Here is a 14,413-nt window from a genome sequence, read left to right on the forward strand (position 1 = left end):
GAGAAGGTAGATGGATATAATGCATTGCTAAATCATGTGTGATAGTTGTGTATCAAAGTTGTCATACTGTTTTGTTCCTAGTATGTGTAGAGAAATTACTTTAAAAAACAATCTATTTATAATGGGGAGGAAAAATGACATAAAAAAGGTAAAATTCTGTATTTATTTTAAATGGTAATATATTGATGCCAACATACCGTGGGAAGCTATACATATAAAGGAAATACCATGACAACCAATTTAAAAATCACTACAAAAAAGAGATACAACAAAATTTGGTAAAATTAAAACGAAATTGTAAAAGTGTTCAAGTAACCCAAAGGAAGGCAGCAAAAAGAGAAAGAAACGAACAAAAAGATACAGCAAAAAAGGAAAGTACAGACTTAAATATTAATATTCAATAATTATCAATATATTAAATATGTAAAGTATGAAATTTAAAAAAAGACAATGGATGAATCAAAAAGAAATGTCCCAACCCTATGTTGTCTATAAGACACTCACATCAGCTCTAACAGTACAAGTAGATTGAATATAAAAGGAATGAAAATGGCATACTATGCAAATATTAATAGAAAGAACCAGTAGCAAATACTAATATCAGATAAAGTAGACTACAGAGCCAAAGATGTTACCAGGGACAGAAAAGTACATTACATAATGAAGAAAGTCATTTTGGAAAGAAGACAGAGCAGTTCTAAGTGTGTAGACACCAAACAAGAGAGCAATACAGTGCATGTGGCAGAAACTAACAAAACAATTACACTTGGAGATTTCAAAACTCCCTTTTAATTTTTAATAGGACAATTCAACAAAAAATCGGCAAGGTTATAGAAGAACTCAACAATATCACCAACCCAAGGCATCTAACTGACATTTATAGAATACTCTAACCCATAACAATAGAAATGCACATATTTTTCTTCCAAGTGCCCACAGAACAAATACCAAGATAGGACATATTCTGCCCACATAATCTCTCAACACATTTGCAATAATTAAAATCATAGTAAACGTGTGTTCTGACCATGGAGGGATCAAACTAGAAATCAATATTGAAACTGTAACCCCCAAATTTTCAAAAATATAGGAACTAAACAAAATTGTTCTTTCCAAAGAACTAGCCTTTGGTTTGCTTGGTGTTTAGTGTCGCTTTTTCTGTTTGCAGTTTTATGGATTTCTGCCCTAATATTTATTAATTTTCCTCATATTTTACTTCAGATTTAAATTGCTCATCCTTATGTAGTTTCATAAGGTGGAAGCTGAGATTATTGATTTTACCCCTTTTATTTTTTGAAAAACACTCATATGCATATGTTCATATACGTGCATACACATGCATAAATATGTGCAGATGCATATGCATACATGAGGGTTTAATACCGTTAATTACCCTGTAAGCACTGCTGAATACCTATGTGTATTTTCTTTCCTCTGAGCTTACACTCCACTCACTTGCAAACATGCCACTTAATCTGCATGTTCACTGGCATCTCAATCTAGAACTAAGCAAAAATAACAAACTCCTTTCATTTTATCTCAATTTTCTTGACTGCTAATACGTTTAACATCAGTAAATCCGAATCTATGTAATAGATTAAGGCTAAAGCTTCCGGGTCACTCCTAATATTACTCTTCTCACACCAAGGAGTGTAATTGACATTGATTTAAAAATATGTTATCGTCTGCTTATGTCTCCAGTACTCTTTACGGTTGCAAGACTAGTTTATGCCAGGGTTCACTTTGTCCAGATAAGTATCTCTTCTGCTTCTCACAGCCCAATTAGAGTCATTACTCTGATAAAAAATAAATAGGACCATGGGGGTACTTTGCTTAAAAAAATTCCCAGAATGTCCTGCTGTGCTTAGAAAGCATTTGCTTCCCAAACAGAAAATGAAGGCTTCCTCAATTTCACACCAGGCATATGTGGTGATCTTTAAGACACTGAGAGAAAATGGCGCTGACCTGCCCCCTCACAGACTTTCTCTTTTTCCTCTTGGTTAAGTCACTCTCCTCATAGTGCTTTTCTCTGTCATTCACATGTTCACACTGTGTTCCTTCTAAGAGCCTTGATTGTCATGAACTTCTATGTCCTTCAGAAACTTCTGTTCAGGTCAGTTGTTTTCCTCATCCAGGTCAGTCACCTCCTCAGAAAAAGTAGCCTCTGCCTCCCCGACTAACTGACTCCATTTCCTCATGAATCACTTCCTCTTCCCTTGTCATTTTTTTCCTTTAGGACCTTAACTTTTTCTAGAACCTTTTTGTTGATTTATGTTTAATTAAACATGGCCTTTTTTTCACCGGAAAAGATATAGGTAAAGGAGAGTCAGACAGTGACTTTCTCGGGGTGCAGCCTAGATATATTCCTGGTCCAGCATAGTTGCTCAATTAGCACTTTATTGAATGAATGAATGAATGAACGAGAAGTTAATGGGCAAGAAACTCTCCAAGACATAATCAACACTCGTGATCTATACACATTGAAAACACCCAGTGAATGTAAAACATGGATTATATTCTGAGTAATCAGAAGTATGAATGGCAGTGTGCTGCTCTTCATAGTCAGAAAGAATGAGAGGAAATAGAGGGAAGAAATTGTTTTCCCAGCTGCATTTTGCATTTGCCGGGGAGATAAGGAAGACATCCAAAGTCCATGATAATCAGGTATGAGTATTCTTGTCTTTTTTAAAAAAACAAGCAAATAGGCTTTGCAAACACAAAAATTTGAATAAATGGGACTACAGTGTCACTTAACTCTATTGCCTCCTGTTCACAAAAACAGGTTGTATTAGTTAGCTCTTCTTGGAAAACAAACTAGCTCCAAAGAAAATACCATAAAATGAGCATGTACAGTCCTCCCTCAGTATCCATGGGAAATAGTTTCCAGGACACCCTGCAGATATTCCAATTTTTGGAGACTCAAAACCTTTATGTAAAATGTACAATATTTGTGTATAACCTACACATATCCCCCGTACCCTTCACAGTACCTCTAGCCTACTTATAATACCTAGTACGATGTCTACACATGACTTAATTTGTGTGGATTCATCCAAGTGGTAATCAGCATATGGCAAAGTCAAGTTTTGTTTTTTGGAATTTTGTGGACATTTTTTCTAAATATTTTTGATCCAGTATTAGTTGAATCCATGGGTGCAGGTCCCATGAATAGAGGGTTAACTGTATAGCTCCTTATGATTCTGAGGGTCAGCTCTGTGGTTCTTCCATTCTGGGCTGGCTGCACTGATCTCTCCTGAGTCTGCTCATGTGTCTGCAGTTACCCTGTGGTTCAGTTGTGACTGGATGGTCTGATGTGACTTCTTTAACCTATCTGGAAGCTGGTTTGATGTGAAGGTTGGACAACATTTGGCATCGCTTTACATGGGTCAGGGAGATGGCTCCTGTTCCCCAACCTCTATTAGATTTGTTCCCAGATCAACTCTGGGGTTCAAGTCTATTCATTGTGGGTTGTTTGGGAGAAATTGTACACAGACCATTGTTAGTGAAGAAGCTGAACTGCTGTCATTTATTGCTGTTAGCAGTTATTGTTATCCTCTGAAATGCCTCTTATATAACGAAGGTCTCCCCAGGGTGGCCCAACAGTGCAGCTCAGCTCAGCCCATCCAGTCACTTTCCTGGATGCCTGCAGGTGTGAGAAAGGCAATGCACTCAGTCATAGGAAAGGCAGGGGCCCACCCTGGTGCTGGAACCTGCAGACACAGCTTTCACGCCGTTTTATTGCAAAATACAAAGACTTCATTTTCTTTATACTTAAGATAGTTAAACATTTTGTTCTATAATATCCCCATGCTTTTTAACTTATTTGAATTTTCAGAACTGGATGTATTTATTATTTATGTGTTAGGTGCTCTTAGTCACTTCTTGCAAGAGTGAGTTAATAGAGACAAGATATGAATTAGTCATGGAACAATAGAGAAGTGTGTGGATTCAGATAGGATAAAGATCAAAGGGGTGAGAAATACATTATTTTGCAGAAGCAGATTCTCATAGATCACCACCAGTCAAGGTCCACATTCAAGGTTCAATGGCATGTCAGCCACATTGTGCAAATGGTCAGCTCTGCACAGTAAACTTGGCTAGCACATTATAGGACCAAAATTACCTATAAAGATATGGAGAAAATAAACCATCATGGAAATAATAATTTGAAGGAATTCTCAGTTATTTATACTTGGGTATAAAGCAGAACACTACAATGAATTAAGCTACAACCTAAAAACTTTAAGCCTTTTAAAGAGGTTTATTTTTCTCATGGTATTTATCAGCAAATAATGATAAAAATTTATTGATAAACTACTTGCACAATTAGCCGCAATAAATCCCTTCCCTGCACTCATGCTTGGTTGGCCTCATTCTAAATGGATGCAGGTGTTGCCCATGTGTCTTGCTCAGGCCATTAGGATATAGCAGATGTGACACAATTGGAATGTTGGAAAGGGCTCATACATCAAAGCTTTCCTTCTCTCACAGTGCTTGAAAACCCTAAGGTCATAATGGGAATAAGCCTGTGCCCATCTACAGTCAATGTCAGTGGCATGGCTGCTCTTAGGTCTACTATTTGTTCTTAAAATGTGTGTTAAGTTTGTTATGGCCATGTAACAAATTGCCACAAATTTATCAGCTTAAGACTATACCCATTTATCATCTCTCAATTTCTGAGTCAGCAGTCAAGATATGGCTTTGTTGGGTCCTGCCCATTGGGTTTCACAAGACTGTGCTGCAGTGTAGACTGGGCTTCATTCTCCCCTGAGACTCCCTGAGAACACAGATGCTTCAGAGCTCTTTCAGGTAGTTACAGAGCTCATTCCTTAGCACTTCCATGACTCAGGGCTTCAATTTCTAACTGACTCTTGGCTCAAGGCTGCTCTCAGGTCCTAGAGGCTGTGGACAATTTCCTGCCATGTGATGCTCACAGGCACAGGCAATGCCCGCATGGCTGTTTGCTTGTTCAAGGGCAGCAGAATGTTTCATAGAGTGTCTCTTTCCAGTCTGCTGTGACAGAGGCCTATAGAATACAATACAATCATTGGAAAGACATCTCATAACCTATGACATACCATATGGGTTAGAAGCAAGTCTAGGTTCTGCCTGTTCTCTGTGGAGGTAGATTACACAATTCTGTGATTCACTGGGGAGAGGGCTCTGCTAGGGTGTTCTCACATCTTTAGTTTCCTCAAATATCAGGTACTTGTACTGCGTGTGAAATCTGTCCTGCGTTTCCTGGCATTGACTAGTCCTGTGACCCCTGGGAACATCTTGGGAAGCATACTTTATAAGAGATGTTTCAGGATAACCTAGCTTCTATTGGTGAAGCAGAACATTTGCAAAATATCCTAGTCTTTTTGAGTTCTAACATGTCCTCAAGGTTCCTTAATAGCAATTATCATAAGCCAGTTATCTAAATATCCTCAAAATTTATATTTAATAGCGGGAAAATGAATTATCAAGGAGTCTGTTAAACAAGACTCAGGGAAATGATGTCAATACCCAATTGCTGCTGGCCACTGCTAGACCATGTGAGACAATTTTCATGAACAATAGAACAGATACTGCATGCTAGACATTGCTGTGGGCACCACTGACTTGCTGTCTATAGAAATGTGAGCAGAATGAGGACAATGGTATGAGTCTCAAAATAGAATTTTTTTTTATTACTCTTTAAGTTCTAGGGTACATGTGCACAATGTGCAGGTTTGATACATAGGGATACATGTTCCATGTTGGTTTGCTGCGCCCATCAATTCATCATTTACATTAGGTACTTCTCCTAATGCTATCCCTCCCATAACTCTCCACCCCCCTACAGACCCCAGTGTGTGATGTTCCCCACCCTGTGTCCAATTGTTTTCATGTTCAGTTTCCACCTATGAGTGAGAACAGGCGGTGTTTGGTTTCCTGTCCTTGTGGTAGGTTACTGAGGATGATGGTTTCCAGCTTCATCCATGTCCCCACAAAGGACATGAACTCATCCTTTTTGTGGCTGCATAGCATTCCATGGTATATTTGTGCCATATTTTCTTAATCCATTCTATTATTGATGGATATTTGGGTTGGTTCCAAGTCTTGCTATTGGGAATAGTGCTACAATAAACATATGTGTGCATGTGTCTTCATAGTAGCATGATTTATAATTCTTTGGGTATATACCCAGTAACGGGATTGCTGGGTCAAATGGTATTTCTAGTTCTAGATCCTTAAGGGTTCGCCACACTGTCTTCCACAATGGTTGAACTAATTTACGCTTCCACCAACAGTGTAAAAGTGTTCCTATTTCTCCACATCCTCTCCAGCATCTGCTCTTTCCTGACTTCTAAATGATCACCCTTCTAACTGGCATGAGATGGTATCTCATTGTGGTTTTGATTTGCATTTCTCTGATGACCAGTGATGAAGAGTATTTTTTCATGTCTCCGTTGGCTGCATAAATGTCTTCTTTTGAGAAATGTCTGTTCATATCCTCGGCCCACTTTTTGATGGGGTTGTTTGTTCGTTTTATTCTTGTAAATTTGTTTGAGTTCTTTGTAGATTCTGGATATTAGCCTTTTGTCAGATGGGTAGATTGCAAAAATTTTCTCCCATACTGTAGGTTGCCTGTTCACGCTGATGGTAGTTTCTTTTGCCATGCAGAAGCTGTTTAGTTTAATTAGATCCCATTTGTCTATGTTGGCTTTTGTTACCATGGCTTTGGTGTTTTAGTCATGAAGTCCTTGCCCATGCAAGTAATCTGTAAATTACTTAGGGCACTATGGCCTGAATGGTATTGCCTAGGTTTTCTCCTAGGGTTTTTATCGTTTTAGGTCTAACATTTAAGTCTTTAATCCATCTTGAATTAATTTTTGTGTAAGGTGTAAGGAAGGGATCCAGTTTCAGCTTTCTACATATGGCTAGCCAGTTTTCCCAACACAATTTATTAAATAGAGAATCCTTTCCCCATTTCTTGTTTTTCTCAGGTTTGTCAATGATCCGATGGTTGTAGATGTGTGGTGTTAATTCTCAGGCCTCTGTTCTGTTTCATTGGTCTATGTATCCGTTTTGGTACCAGTATCATGCTGTTTTCATTACTGTAGCCGTGTAGTACAGTTTGAAGTCAGGTAGTGTGATACGTCCAGCTTTGTTCTTTTTGCTTAGGATTGTCTTGGCAATGCGGGCTCTTTTTTTTTGGTTCCATATGAATTTTAAAGTAGTTTTTTCCAATTCTGTGAAGAAAGTCATTGGTAGCTTGATGGGGATGGCATTGAATCTATAAATTACTTAGGGCAGTATGGCCATTTTCACAATATTGATTCTTCCTATCCATGAGCATGGAATGTTCTTCCATTTGTTTTGTGTCTTCTTTTATTTCATTGAGCAGAAGTTTGTAGTTCGCCTTGAAGAGGTCTTTCACATCCCTTGTATGTTGGATTCCTAGGTATTTTATTCATTTTGATTTAATCTATGAAGTGTATTTAAATTCTCATTCTGTAGAAGAAAAATCCAAAGTACCTGGAAAAGAGAAATCTTGCCTTGAGATACACAGTTCTTCAGTTTCAAAGCAGAGATTATCTCTCAGATATTCTGGCTCATACAATTTTCAGTACACTGCAAGACGGAAGATATGAAGACAACACCACCCAATTGGCCTTGCACTTGCTTCACTCACTGTTAACTAAGTTCATTACAAAAAACAAAACAAAACAAAAAAGATTACAATAAAACACATTGTCAATGAACTGTCACAAATAAATACATCTTTAGAATCACATGTAAAGTCTGTACATAGAACATTACTATAATTCCAAAACATTTTGACCCACTCTTTTGGGATCAACTTGCGTTCCACCACACAGATCAGGGAATTTTGATCTGCTTATTGTCAGTACAGATTCCATTTTCTTTTTAAGAGTTTCACTTAAATGAAATATAGGATGCGCTCTTTTGCATCTGGTGACTTTTGTGCAGCATAACCATTTCTCGGATTCATTCAGATGTCCTGTGTTCTAATTATGTGCTCCTCTTTATTTTTGAGTATTATTTAACTGTTCAGTAATTTTATAATGAATCCCTTCATCTGTTGATGGCTATGTGGGTTGTTTCCACTTTGGGCTATTACAGATAAAGCTGCTATGAATGTTCTTGAACAAGACTTTGCATGAACATATGTGTTCATTTCCTTTGGGCTAATACCTAGGCATGTAGTTACTGTGTCATACAGTAAGTGTTTAGTACTCCGTTCGACTTTTCCCAAAGTGGTTGTAACATTTTACATGTCCACAAATAACTTATTATAGCTCAACACACTCCAAAATCTGTTTCAATTTTTTTTAAGATTTCACCTAATGTCACTCAACAGTAACCAGAATAGCAAGTGATTATTAAGCTATGTTTTTCTTACCATTTTTGGTCAATTTTGGGAATTGATGTGTTACAGGATATTGAGAACAGAATCAATACTGTCTTAGTTCCCTTTCAAATGCTTTTATTAAGACATAATATTTAGGATGATAACATGATATATAAAGGGAGTATTGGAGTAGTAATAAGTATTTTCAATATTTATTATTATTATCCTCTATAAGGCAATATATCTTCAATGAAATGGTATTTAACTAGACTTAGGATAGAAAGGTTCTCATCTCAAACCTAGTGTTCAATATTAGCAACAGTTTGAGGGAAAAAATATTCATATAAGGCAGAGAGTGTTTTGCTGGTCAAGTAGCACTGCAGCACTGATGCTCTTCTAATGCCAGGCCTTCACAATAATTTCCACTCAGAACATTTGGTTGACTCCTTGCCTTGTTCTCCTTATGGGACTTCATGCTGAGGGCATGTGGCATCACAGAGGGAGCAATGCACTTGGGTGCAGAAATATAGCTTAGGAGATTGTTTTACCTTAGAGGTGGCTGCAATGGAATACACATTTTCAAGGACGTTCCCTGTTAAACCTCCTGGTAAACTATTAGTTAACACCAGGTGCAGGGGCTTATTCCCGTTATCCTAGATGTTTGCAAGGTCAAGTAGGGAGGATAGCAGAAATCCAGGAGTTCAAGACCAGCATGGAAAACATAGGGAGACCCCCCATCTCTAGAAAACATACCACTGTTTGTGAAGATGTGGTGTGAACAATGGCATCTCTAAGTGACTATTAACATATGCTCAGAAAAGTAGAAAATAGAATGACGTCTTCTGATCCAATAATATCATAATAAAGATGTCAAGTTTTTTAACAATGGTAAATATAGAGAACATGAACTTGCACATCTTAGCTGTTTTTAAGTTTATAGGGCAATGGCATTAAGTATAGTCACATTGTTGTGCTAGCATCAATAATATCTATCTCCAGGACTCTTTCCATCTTCTAGAATGGAAACTCCATAGCCATTAAATGAAAACCCCCTCCCCGCTTTCCCTGCTGCCAGTTCCTGGCAACCTGCAATCAAATCCTGTCTCTATAACAGTGACTACTGTGAAGCAGGTTCACTGTGCACTAGTTACCAACTTATCAGAGTCCAGGGAGATAATCATACATAACAAGTTACAAGAATCTGGTTTAGTGTTTACTGGTGGCCAGCAAGGGACTGCATAAGCCTACGATTTATTGTGAGTCTTTACCCTGAGGCACAGATATGTGGGGCTGATGGAATCTTGACTGTGTGTACCCCACTTGCACTAGAGCTAAGGAACCCTGGAAAGAAGATGCTCTGGGTTTTAAACCCCGGTGTAACAGGACACATGGAGCTAAAGTACTGGAGGACTTAAGTACAGGAGGACAGTAGTAGAGGGAGCTGGAACAGAGGCCAGGCTGTTCTGACCAGTCCCTCACTATTTCAGAATGTTACATTTCCAGCACATTCTACAATTATTCTTGAGAAGTGTAAGAAAGAGAGTGGGGAAAACTAAGTGAGTACGGGACCATCGGAGGACTGTTGTGAAGTCATCCCCCAACTCAGTCATCCCCCTTAGAAAGCGATTCCATTTTATATGCCTACCAACCACCCTGAACTGGAGGTGGAGGTGTGTCTTGTCAGACTGATGAAGCTCCTTGACTAACACAATCTCAAAGCAACATCATTGAGCTCGAGCCAGAATACATTTCACTGGGTCAATGAAAACTACTGCCAGAGTCAGCATGATCAGGCCCACCTGAAGCAGTTATGTAACCCAGGATCCCATGATCCACAGAAGAATTAGCTAAAAGACCGGAGGAAGACTCCATCAGGTGGGCCCGTTTTCTGCAATTATGAGCCTGTTTCCAGATCTCCTCTACTTGAATTTCTAGGATACCTGGGTATTTATCCAGGTGTAGCAGGAGGTGTTGGAAATTGTATACAATCCTCCCAGTTGGGATTTTTTAAAAGTCTAGAGCAACACCATTATCTTAAACAACCTTCCTGAAGGACTTAAGGGATGTCTGTTGGTTTACCAAGGCAGTGGCTATAGAGGAGGAGCAATATCTGCCATAATCAGGGACAAGTTTCTCATCATTTCACTTTTTTATCCTGCTCCCCGACTCCTATATGTAGTACCAAAAATATCATAAAAGACATAAAGCTATCATCTGTTATACCTTCTGGAAGGTCCCTAGTAAGTCTGAGGTACAGCTTTGGGCTGCAGGCTCAATGATTCACCTAATTGCAAGGTGTAATATCCAGAGACAACTCCAGCATTCACAACATGCAGAATCTCACCATCCCACAGTTATCCAGAGATGGCATCAACATCCTGCATTTTGGTCACTCCCAGACCATTCACAGAGAAAGATGTAGCCCTTCAGTGCGTACAGTCCCCTTTCCCCTATTTTTGTTCAATCACCCAGTCATGGTTATGCAGGTATTGGTGTGTTCATTAGCCAAGTCTCACTGATGGCAGAGTTGTATGAGCAAAGTTTTGCTGGACAGAGGCATTAGTCCAGTCCTTGTTTTTGTCATTGCCATTGGGACATTTCTCATCCATGCAATCAAAAAAGTATGGTGCATCAAAATACTAGTCCACCAATGTTTTTTAAATTGTGGTCATGATATTTGCCAGAGGCAATTAAGTTAAACAGGGGACCTCCAGTTTCCTCACAAGTGGCAGGTGTCAGATCCTGACTTCGTGGGCCAGTACTGGGGTACTTTTGATGTACACCGTAGTATTACGAATGTTGGTGTAATTCACCCTTGGTAGAATGAAAGGGAACCTCTAGTTAATGACAGAATGAGGTCAAGAATGGGAGATTCACTATTTTGAAAGATTACCCTTGGTGACGTAAAATAAGCTAACAAAGACATAATACTTCTAGGCCTTTGCTGTCTCATCCTTGCCAAAATGCAGCCTGACAGGTTAGTGCATCATCTCTCACCCATCCCAGGGTCTCAGGTGTCTCCTACCGATCTACAAGGGTTGAGCTGTGTTGGTGTAGGAACCCGGTCTGGCTGTCCTTGCTCTGTGAACAATCCATTGCCTTTGTCACTTGACCCAGACATTTCAGTCCTGATTGTCCACTCCAGGAAGGGAGATTATGCCCCATAAAAACTTGACATATTTCATAATATCACCAATACTAAAGGAAGGATAAGATGACCCTGGCACCAGAAAAAGGTCCCTAGCTTCTTCATATTTCTTAGTCTTGTTATCCATCATTGTGGGATCTTGTATAAAGGAAACATCCAGAGGAAACATAATCCTCATACTAGAGTTAGGGGGCCTCTCTGGGGTGTTGTAAGGGCCTGAATAGCAAAGCACCCTAAGGCATACATTCTAAAGGAAAAAAAGGAAAAAAATGGTTAGGAACACTGAAATAGCTTTCACAGGTCCAGACTAATGAAGTGTCTACCTGGTGTACCTTCACTTCCACCCATCTCTGTGTTTCTCAGCATGTACTATTTCCCTTTTTCTGGAGTATGATCTTTAATGTCCATATTTCTCTAGTCAGATGGGGGACCACCCCATTAACAGATTTTCTAGATGTCATTTCTAGATGTTGCTGGGTGAGTCCACTGGTCTACCATTCACTAGATTCATTGGCCTGTGGATGCAGGATGCATGGAAAGTTCATCGTGTTCCACGAGAGTGTGCCTATTGTGAGATTTCTTGGACAGTGAAAGATGCTCCTTTGTGAGTGAGAAGTCTCATGGGGTACCCAAAATATGACATAAATTGCTCTCGAAGGTTACCTAGGTAGTCCCAGCATCCAATTGAGCATCTTATCTCTTTTTCCTGCAGGTGGAAAGCTATGGCCACCTAGCTAATGTGGAATCCTCCACACTAAGGATTCTTTAACAGTCCAGTGTCTCAGTTGCCATTTTCCTGAACAGATAGTGAGGCTGTCAGCAATGGCCCATGATTTAGTGGAAATGTGGCATGTACATTTCCACTAAATGTACATGCCACATTGTACATGTGGCATGCACAATGTGGGACAGCCTGCATGGCCTGCATGGCCATTGCCACTGAATGTAGTTTGGACCACTGGGTACAAAGCCCATGTTGAGTTTCAGTTAAAAAACTGGCCATCCACTGGCTGAATGGTGGCCACACCTAGTGGACCTGTCAGTTTGTGTTTTGCTCAGCCATCAGTGACTCCTGCCATACGGAAATCTCTGAATCTTGGGCTCCACATGGGCAAATGAAGATCCAAATGATCACCTACAAGTCATTTGGTCCCTTCTAGCAAGCTCCCCATTTGTTCATGGAGCCACAGATCCTATGGGGTCCTGACTAAACCTGATCAAGAATGTGCCATTTCCATATGATAGCATGGTGGCTGTGTTCAGATTGTTCACTTTTACTAATGGCGTTTGTAAGTATCCCAGTGAGAATGGACAGCTAAGGGAGCAGTATCACAGTCACACATGGTGCTGAAGCCTTAACATATTCAGTCTCCATCAGTGCCTAAGAGCAAGCAAGGAGTTGCCATTCAATAGAAGCACATTTATTGGCTGCTTCAGGCAACTTATGTGAACTAAAATTGAGAGGCCGGTGCAATCAGTGACAATTTTCTGTGGCCATACGCTCCACTGAGTATGCAGAGAGGCTGTGGATACCTGGACTTCCATCGAGTTAGCAGTCTGTAAACATCTTAAGTAAGTGACTGGGCCAGGCCTTGTTGAACAGATTCCAAGGCTACTGTTGCAAAATGCCTCTTTCAAAGTTAGCAACTTTGTTCATGATTTTGACTAAGGGAACCAAAAGAACACCCAGGTGAGGTTTACGCCATCTCCCATTCACAAAGGGGCCTACCAGCCGTTGAGTCTCCTTTTATTCAGTAGGTGCCACAGCGATCAATGTTTCCAGCTGCTCAGTTGGCATAATAATTAACTATGAGTACACAGCTCACTTTCAAGATACATATATTCCTTGATGGAAGTAACAGCATCATACATGATTAGTGTGTCAGAACCTTCACCACATCTGATAGGATACCAATTCAATTACCTAGGGTTTGTGTGTCAGTTTTGCTTGACTGAGAATACCTTTTCTCCTTTCTATAGAGACAGCTGCACCTGTGCAAGTGAGAAGATCATGAATGCACACTTTACCTTACTTTCTTTGTTGTAAATAAGTTGCCTGATTCAATACCATATTATGGAAGAATTTCTTAACTGTGATGAAAGCACTTGGAAAGTCCTCAAATAATTTTTCATGTGGAAATATAACTGACAAGAAAGACAAATGCATATATAGGAAAACATCCGCTGCTCTCCTCATGTTGGATGAGGACTGCTAAAAACACCCGATACCAGCTGTTAGTCTGATCCTTGATGTCTGGTACAATCTTGCCTTATTCTTCTTGGAAAGGTGGATGCTCAGAAGTGCTGGTATCCCCGTGAGTCCCAGTTAACTGAAATTCATATTGTTGAGCCCACGCACGGATAGTCATGACATCAGTTCCTGAGACTCCCTGGGAAAGCTGGGAAAGGTAACTGAATGAAGTCCATGTTTTGAATTATTTTAATTATTTTGAGCTCCTTCTTCTAATGGCTTTTAGATAAGTATTCACTTAGAAAGCATTTATTTTTTTCTAGTGTTCCTTTTTCGGAAGGTCCAGTCATATCTCCTCCAGAATGACTTTGTGTCCAATCCTTCAGGTGTGTTTCTTCTAAGGGCTGATGATCTGTGAAAACCACTAGTCAATATTGTGATATTGTTTGCAATATCCAGAGGAGGGAGAGGACAATAGTACTCCCAATATCGCTGGAGGTGTCCACTCCTCCTAGTGTTATTGTTCGTAATATCCAGGGTGAAACAGGATGACATTACTACCAATATCGCGGTGGGTTTACACCTCCCCCTCTTGTGAGATTCTTCCTAATATCTCGGGGGGGACTATATTATTCCCTATATATCGTGGGGGGTATACACCCCCCTTGTGATATTATTCATAATATCCAGGGGGTGAGACGACGATATTACTCCCAATATTGTGAGGGATGTA

The sequence above is a fragment of the Macaca thibetana genome, chromosome 13 (genome assembly GCF_024542745.1).
Source record: "Macaca thibetana thibetana isolate TM-01 chromosome 13, ASM2454274v1, whole genome shotgun sequence".
NCBI classification, from domain to species: domain Eukaryota; kingdom Metazoa; phylum Chordata; class Mammalia; order Primates; family Cercopithecidae; genus Macaca; species Macaca thibetana.